This window comes from Pollachius pollachius, assembly GCF_949987615.1.
Source record: "Pollachius pollachius genome assembly, chromosome: 2".
NCBI classification, from domain to species: domain Eukaryota; kingdom Metazoa; phylum Chordata; class Actinopteri; order Gadiformes; family Gadidae; genus Pollachius; species Pollachius pollachius.
Window position 1 is genome coordinate 30,168,629 of NC_136935.1, and position 9,613 is coordinate 30,178,241.

The window sequence follows — 9,613 nt, forward strand, 5'->3', positions numbered from 1 at the left end:
AACTGCTACCAACAGATCAAGGGTCAATGGTCATAGGTCGCATGCTGGTCCCTTTACCAAGCTGATCTGTGTGTGTGTGTGTGTGTGTGTGCCTGCCTTCCATTGCAGCTGTTCCTCCTCCCAGGGATTACGTTTCACAAGATGTGAAGGATGCCAACTGTGTTTTTGTGTGTGTGTGCACGTATATGTGAATGAACGAGTGTAAGCTTTTATACACTTGCGTGTTTGTTATTGTCAGCTTCTCCATGCATTTCATATTTCAAAACACATGCACTATGTGGGCAGCCGTGCACACTGTGTGTGTGCGTGGATGTCCTGCCAGGCCGGGCTTTCAACTCGGGGATGTTATGGGTTGGAAGGGTAATGATAGTTGGTTCCCACAGTCTGGTGTCAACCGGTGTATGGGGTCAGCAGTGTCCAAGCTGCTGCCTGGGTCAGCTTGATCTATTCACAGCCATAAGGAGAGGCTGGGAGCCACGAGACAGAGCGGGAAGCACAGGACAACAACACATTTAGAATCTCTCTGTGTTTGGCCGTATAATTATCGGTATCCAAGCCTGTGTTTGTGCGGACAGGATTGTTCAGCAGAGAGGGTTGGAGAGCAACAAAGCTCCATCTATTCTCATGTACTTTGAGTGACAGGTTTTTATTAATTACATTCATTTGTGTGTGTGTGCACGTGTGTGTGTGTGTGACAAACCATCCAAAGTGTATCAGTGTTTCCAGAGCTTTTCTATTTTAAGATTTGGGGGCAGGGTGTTGGGGGAAAAGAGATGGATCTTGAAGAGCAAGAGCAGGCGCAAGAGGGCTTCTGCTGCTGCTGCTACGGATACGGGAAGCCAGGCCCCCGCTGTGCAGCCACCACTTCTGAAGTAGCGCGACCATGAGTGGTGCGGAGGAGAGGAAGAGCGGAAGAGGAGGCACGGTGTGGCTATTGATTCACCTTCTAGCTAGACCGGAAACCTCTCTGGGCATGCTCATCCTATATGCACACCTATATCTTTGGCTCCCTGCAATCTTGCTTCTTCACGTCGTTCTCTCCCCTTGCTGTTTTTCTTTTCTTCCTTCACCTTTTATCTTGTTCGTCCCTCCTTTGTAGTCCTGTATCCTGCTTTGTCCCCTTCCCTTTCTCTCTTACTCTTTCTGTATTCCATGGATCTTGCCTTAACTATCTGTCACACAGATCCACAGGCATGGGTGGAGCCTGATAATTAATATCAAAGCTGTTATCACCTGTGGAGAGGAGCATATGGCGACACATTAAAAATTTAGCTCAGTTACCTCCCATCTGATCTGACAGGGCTGTCCTCTCTCTTCATCTCTCCCCCTCTCCTCGACTCTTGCTCTCCTGCTCTCCATCCCTCTTCATCTCTCTCCCATTTCCCACGACCAAGAGAGTCCCATTTGGATTGAGAATGTGTTTTTAAAGAGACCTGGCCAAGGCAGACATCAACATAAATAACAAAAATGTTTTGAATTGACCTGGTTACAGGTCAATTCAAAACATTGATATCTTAAGGACTCTCTCTCTAAATTATTTATTTTGGATTTAAAAGCATTTAGCAAGATTAATGGATGGAGTTTTGTGTCACTGCAACAATGCCAAGGGAGCAGAAAATTCTCCTTGTTCGCTCTCTTTAGATTCTCTTTCTCTATATCTTTTTCTCTCTCTCTTGCTTGCTCTCTTTAATCTCTCAAGATTAAAAAGAGGGTAGATAGAAGGAAAGGAAAAGGGGTAACCAACAAAGGAACAATGGATGAGATAGAGAGCTCAAAGAAGGGAGATAGAGGAGTAGAGAAAGAAGTGGAGGGACAGAGGGAGATATAGGAAGGAGAGGGAAAGGCTTTCCCACCGCCCCCCTCTTGTTCCAATCACTGGGAGACTGCAGGAGCCAGGCGGAACCACAACAATTCCAATTTCCCAAACACACACACATGCAGACGCACACACACACACACACACGCACACACATATGCATGCAGACAGTCATACACACAAGCTACCCACTTGTGAAAGTGCTCTGATCTTCTGTTCATACTGTCTGAGATTACCCTTACTTAGTTGCCGGGGCCCTATTCTCTTCTCTCCTGTTTTAATATTTTCTTCTCTTCCCCCTCTGTAGCTGTATACCTTTATATTTTCCGTGGATTTATTTATTCTAAGTCGTGCCGTGTATCATCCATCATCGCCTCCCCCCCTGATTCCACACGGTCTCGGCATGGCACTCCCGGTTGTTTTACTTCTCTCACCACAAGGCCTTCCTCTTCCCTCAACACTTCTCCATCCTCCCTTCTTTTCTTTCTCTTCTCCTCTATCAGATTTCCCTTCCCTTTCTGTGTCTTCTTGTGTCTTTCTCCCTCTTGCCCTCGTCCAACCTCTGGTGGTATTTATCCCGGCCACGTCCACAGCTGGGCGATGGAGTTTTAATCTGCAGCAGGGCTTAGCGGACCGGCTGCAGGACTCTGACTTTACTTCTTGTTCTCCGGCGGTGGGAGGCTTTGCTGCTGCTGGCAGAGATTGCACGGTGCCCCCCTCTCTGTCCTAAGTCGGCTATTCCCTACATTCTCTGCATGCCTTTTTTTTCTCTCTCCCTCTGTCTCTCTCTGTCTCTCTCTCTCTGTTGTGCGCTCTCGCTCCCGCTCTCTCCCGTCCTTGACAGTGGAGTCTCACAGATGTCTGTGATTAGTTGCCATGTGGTTAATTCCTCACCTCTTTAATCATTTGCTTGTGTCGATTTAGCCCTCTAATTGTTTGGGTTTTGCTCCCTGGCCTGTTTTTTATACCTCGCACAGATGTATCGAGTTTGTTCCCCAGTGGTAGTTTGTATAAGGCATCGTAATGCGTGGCAGTATTGACTTGAGTCACTAGAGCAATGAAATTTCCTGTCTGTAATGTGAGCGCTCTCTCTCTCTCTCTCTCTCTCTCTCTCTCTCTCTCTCTCTCTCTCTCTCTTTCTCTGTCTCGCCCTCTCTCTCTCTCTCTCTGAGTATGCATTTGCGCCGCAGCCTTTTTTTATTCTTTCATTACCATCCGTGGGCGACGTTTACATTCCGCCCCCCACTAATGGCAGAGCTCCAAGCCCCGGGTTCGGGTCGCGGCACCTATCTACTGACAACAACTGACCCCAGAGAGCAACCCGACACGCACGCACACACACACACACACACACACACACACATACACACACACACACACACACACACACACACACACACACACACACACACACACACACACACACAGTCTAACAGACTAACACACCGCAGTGACAATGATACAGAAGCACCGGCTATCTCTCTCCATCAGTGATTTGTCTCACCTTCAGGATTAACTCTCACCACTGTTTCTTGGCCTCAAGGTTGGTCATTAGCAACGGCTTCTTGCTTGGCTCTTCTGTTTGTTTTCAGGATAATTGAAGCAGGTTAAGACATGAATGCTGAGTTGGCGTTTTTTTTTGTTTTGTTTCCTCCTTTTTCACTCTCCCTTTGTCCTGATATTTATCCTCATCCCTTTTGTCATGGGCTTTCCTCGCCTCTTGGAGGATGTGTTGATGGGGAGGGTGTTGGTGTGCCTGTGTGTGGGAGAGGGGTGGGGGGGGGTCTTTCCTTATCCCTTGACACAAATCCCATCGCTAGCGGTTCGTGTTCTGGAATTATTGTCTGCCTTCCAGTCTATCTTTAAACTCCTCCTGGCACCTGGGATCAAAACATTAAAAACCATCGTGTGTGTGTGTGTGTGTGTGTGTGTGTGTGTGTGTGTGTGTGTGTGTGTGTGTGTGTGTGGTGTGTTTGTGTGTATACTGGGATTCTGGGTTGTTTAAGGTCATTCGCTGATGATGTTGCAAGATTGTAGCCTCAGATAATCCAGCATTTCAGCTCATGAAAGAATTTGTGTGTGTTTGTGTGTGTGTGTGTGTGTGTGTGTGTGTGTGTGTGTGTGTGTGTGTATGTGTGTGTGTGTGTGTTTGTGTGGGTGGAATTTACCAGTGCCTGTAAATTAAAATCACCAGTCATGCCTTTGTCCTCAAAGCACTGGGATGCCAAGACGGACGCACAAAGCCACAGTACAATGTCTGGCAGACTCGGCCCGTTTAACCATTAAATGTAGACATGATTTATGCTCATTGTGCCTGGGACTATGAATAGAAAGGCAATGGTATAAATATTTTCAATTTATGTAAGATTGTCCAAATCTGGCCCAATGCTCGACATCTGGACCCTCCAGATGTTGAACATTGGGCCAGAACATTGGTTAGTTTTAAGAAACGATCAGAAGTCAAACGCATCTCAAGAATACACAGACGGATTAGGATATAGATCAATTTTAAACCATATATCCAACACTTGAATTCTGTGGAAAATCTTAAATTTTTATATTATTAAGTGGCAGATATTAGCAAATGAATTTCCCAAAACGGATATCCGGATCAAGCGTAAATTTGATTAAGATATCTTTTCCAACTGAAGTAAATCCCGGTTTAACGGGCTCCTCCATGGCACAAACATGATCGGCACAGACATATTGGTTTAAATTGCAAGCAGGCCTTTTTCCCCTTCCATAATGTATTTAATAACAGCTATACCCTCCTAAGTGTTTCCCTAACCTCTCCATTCCTGGAAGTCCAGTAGGCACAGGAAGCGGACCAGCAGGAGTCTATGATCACTATATTAAATCAGACCTGTCATATAATACATCCCCCCCGGCCCTCGGCTGGCACCGCTTCCCTCTGTACATCTCCAGCGAGCGCCCGCCACAGTTATGTGAAACTCCCACCGTCGCTGGCCTGCCCCTCACCCTTTTTCCTCAGAAGCTGTAAACACATGATAATAACAACCTGCCAGGATCAGAGCCATACCCTCGTCTGTCTTACCGCCTTGTCGATAACCGCCAAGCCCAGGGAATGGAAACGCCATTTTATTTTTTCCGGTTTGCCAATTTGCGATCTACCGCCTTATAGCATAGGTGGAAAACTTCAGTTGATGGATTACAGGAGTAGGAAAACACCACATTGCATTGGCCGTATATATTGTGGTCTTTCTTTTCTTTTTATTTATTGAATATGAACATGCCACAAATTGCAATTGTAACATTTCCTTTTTAACTCTTATGATCTCTTATTTAAAGTATGTGTGTTTTTCAGGTAATGATAGTTACTAATAAAATAAGCCATGCATATTACTAACTCCAAACACTTCCTTGGATCTGGATAGTCCCCTACTACTCCCCAGATCTCCTTTTAAAATTGCTTTCTGTTTGTGCCGGTAGCCCGGACACTGGCCAGATTGCACTGCCAGTGCCTCTGGCAGCTGTTTAGCCATTCATTTTAAGTTCAATTCTCACTGCTCACGTAGCAGTTACAACCTAATATAAATTGCTGTGGGCTTACAAGCAATAGCCGATAATAAAATAAGCAGATTGTACAATGTACCTACTTAACCGTAGTGGTATTTCATCTGCTTTCTTTCTTTCTTTGATTAAAGTGAAACAGCCACAACTAATGCTGCCCTATACCTGATTGCGGTTTGAGTACATGTCTCACTACCTGCCTGTGCTGTTCAAATCATGTGTGATTTTTGCGTAATATGCCCTATTGGCTGTCTATGATTCTGTATAATGGAGCCCCTGATCCTATTACGTGTGTGTGTGTGTGTGTGTGTGTGTGTGTGTGTGTGTGTGTGTGTGTGTGTGTGTGTGTGTGTGTGTGTGTGTGTGTGTGTGTGTGTGTGTGTGTGTGTGTGTGTGTGTGTGTGTGTGTGTGTTTGTCCATCCCTTAATGTCTGCAATATAGGCATATGTCCGGTTGATGTTTTCCCTGAATGGAACAACGGATATAGTGGACCTGTATGAATTTATGTCTGACACACACAGAGTTAGGAGTAGGATATTTACATGTGTTTTTAGAACCTGACGGTAGGTTTCCTAGCGGATGTGTAATCTATTGGGTGAGATGCCATGCCATGCCAACTCCTGTAACCTGGTCATGATGTAGGCAAGCTTAACGTTTGCTCATTGCTCGACCAAATCAAACGGAACAGCCTTCACAATAAGGCTTTCAGAAGCTACATCGCTCTGATTGGATTTTTACAGGCAACCTCCATATTAGTATACCCAAATATCCATCTGTCCCCGGTGTCCCTCTCTCACACACATACGCATGCACACACGCCTGCCAACAAACGCACACAAGAACACACGCGCTATACACACACACACACACACCCAACCACACACACACACACACACACTCAAAGAAACCCCCAGACACAGACAAATATCCACCTTGCACATTCCATTCACCAAATGGTCATTTTGAAAAGCTGTGTCAGTGCCACTAACTCGTCTCCTCTCACTTCCTCTCCTCTCTTTTATTCTCCTTTCCTCTCCACTCTCCCTCTCCTCCTGTCAAAAACTCCTCTCCTCTCCAACTCATCTCATCTTATTTATTCTCTAGTCTTCTATAATCTAATTTATACTCTCTCCTATCCCCTCAATTCTCCTTTACTGTTTCATCTTCAATCGTTCCTCCTCTCCATTCATATCTCCTCCTCTCTCCTCTAATTCAACTCTCTCATTTGTCCTGCTGCTCGCTCCTCTCATTCCTCTCTCGTTTTTCCTCCTCCTCTCATTCCTCCTCCCGTCGTAGTGCCTGCATCTGCCTCTGTGTGCTGTTGGAAGAGTGCCAGGGTAATGGTGGCTCTTATTGTGGAAGTCTGCCAGGGTAATGGTGGCTCTTATTGTGGAAGTCTGCCAGTAATGGCGGCTCTTATTTTGGAAGGCTCCTGGCTGCCATTGATTTGGCCCATGGGCCCTTTGAGGATATGCACTGCTGCAAGGCTTATGGCAGGAGACTGTGTGTGTGAGTGTGTGTCCAAGATAGGGTAGGAAGCACTGCTTAGTGCATATAGTGGATTGCATACAGTATATAAAGTCATCTCTCTCAAATGAAACATTTTCTCTGCTGCCCATCCCCAATACATTCTTGGATTAAATTGGAATTCCTATGGGGCAATCCGTCAATTAACTGTAATGCTTTGGCAGTGATTTGTCATCCGTATAGAGATGATGAGAAGGAGGTGAAGCGAGCGAGGGAGTCTGTGTGTCTGAATATATATGAGAAATATGTTTGAGACCAAAAAATGACTTATACGGGTCCACAGCAATCAATTAACTCTAATGCTTGTGCTGTGATTTGTCTTCCATAAATCGAGGTATGGAGAGGGGTTTAGAGCGGGGAAGATAATAGGAGCGAGAGAGGCACTTTTCTCGAAAAGCGTTCCAATGTTCCAGCACACTGTCCACAAATGCTTCATACATTCACTGAGTAACAAAGCCAAAAAAAAGTATTTGCCGTAATTTGCAGTAATGAACTATGCCTTCATGTACCGTTAGAAACATTGAGCGAACAAAAAGCTGCCACGCTTTGGTGTTATCTCAATTCATCAAAAAGTCAGCCATAGAAATTTGAATTAACATTGAAACACTTGTTATTTCTTGGGCTCCTTACTAAATATTAAAGTTTGGTATATATGCTCTGCCTGCCGCCAGTTGGGAATCACTGTTCTAGAACGCCTTTCAGTGTTCTAGAACCATGCACAGTGTTCTAGAATATTTCCGAGTGCATTATTCCACAATCGCGAGCAGTGTGCGCTGTTACTCTGAAGACACATAGGGCACTGGACTATAAATAATGTAGAGACAGTTTGGGGTCAATTGGGTTCCAAACTAATATCAGTGTACTGCTTTGACTCTGATGTTTTGACTCTATATTGAATATGATGTGTGCACAGATGCATACACACACGCACACACAAACAGCCCCTCCCATACTCACACACACACACACAAGCACACAATCGGACCGTAAGTCCCTTCACGACAAGGCGTGACCAACTCATCACTTTGACAACACAGATGACTTCCCGTCCTCTCCTGCTGGTGCGGGAACATTCACCACACCCCTCCCATACGGCCCCAGCTTCCCCTCGCTGTCCCTCATACCACTGAGAGGGGCAACACAGCAACGCTCTCCGTGTGTTTGTTCCTCTCCCTCCACCCTGTGCTGCTATAACCTGCCAAGGGCCTCTGAAGAAGCACTCTCTACTGAGCTGATGCATGGGCCAGTCACAGGGCCATGCATCAGGCCATAGCATTACACGCCGTTATGATTATGGGATGTTGTAAACAGTAACGGGTAAAAGTTGTGCAGGTTCATGTGTTGTACAGGAAAATGTGTCTTTAACTTATTTTGAGAAAGAAAGAGGCACATTAACATTTTATATTTTATGTGTATGTTATACTTGTCTTTGTTATTTTATCATTTGAATTAGCTTTATTAATATTATTATTATATCTATGATTATAATATTTTGGGTTTTAAACAAGTGCTAGAAAATGTTATTGGACGGGAGAAACAAGTGATTAACTAGTAATTGCATCCACCTTTTCACACTTCTAATCCCTTGCTCCAATACTGCCCGTCCATCTTATGGCTGTGTGTTGATACATTTGATACCTTCTCTAAACTACTCTAAACTATGTTAACCACAATGTTGTAGTTCTTAGCTTGATTGTTTGGTGATTTATGTTGGAATGCCTTGGCTGAGATTTCCAAATCTTTTTTGAATCTCAACTCATAAGAGACATTCCTCTTAGCGACGGGGAGGGGCTGTGGGGAGACATCTGTGCGTCTTTGTAATACCCTTAGCTCCCCTGTAGCCACGGACATTATTCCACACAATGCTGATCTAAGGCAACGTCAAATCAACAATGGACCTCAAGCACAACTTATTTTCATAAAAGCCGTGACAAACCGCATCAGATGGTGTATTATGGAAATGAAAAGCGGGATTATGCCGTTTTAATGACTTACCTGTGGCACATTGAGTCCATGCTTATCATTAATCCCATGAAGAGAAATTGATGTAATAGCCTCAGTGGGAATAACTGTTTATTTTGCATGTGTCTAAATGGCGTATCTGCATGCCTTACAAAATTCTTGGAGATGATGAATTGTATTTACAGCATGACATCATGCAAAGTACTCATTCAGAGGGTTTATGCTCCTTGAACCTGCCGACCCCTCCTCTGTCCCAAGTTAAGCCTAAACTCTTGTGTGAGCTTTTGTGTGTGTCGTGTAAGCTTCTTAAGTGGAAACATGGTTTACAATGGAAGGGATCTTCCCAGTGTCGTTAATGTTGATGTTTGAGTACAGGATGCCACCAACCAATGAGCTTTCTCCCTGACCCGTGACTTTTAAATTACTCCCAGTGGCAGCGCATAATGATGGATGACATCATTAGAGACACCGGTGACACAGATAAATGAGGACATGCTTTGATAGACATAATGCACAGCTCATCCATCTCACATTCAAAGTGAACACACAATTACAATGTGTGTGTGTGTGTGTGTGTGTGTGTGTGTGTGTGTGTGTGTGTGTGTGTGTGTGTGCGTGTGAATGAGTGTCTTGGCATGTTTTACAAGTAAGAAGCTACCATCCGGTAATGCAATATGTATGCCAGCTTTCATCAGGGCCAACAGCCTCTGTGTGTTCCTGCTGTAACCAACTAGTAGCAAGACTGCACATCTGATAGCTGTGTGCAGGCCTGTTTG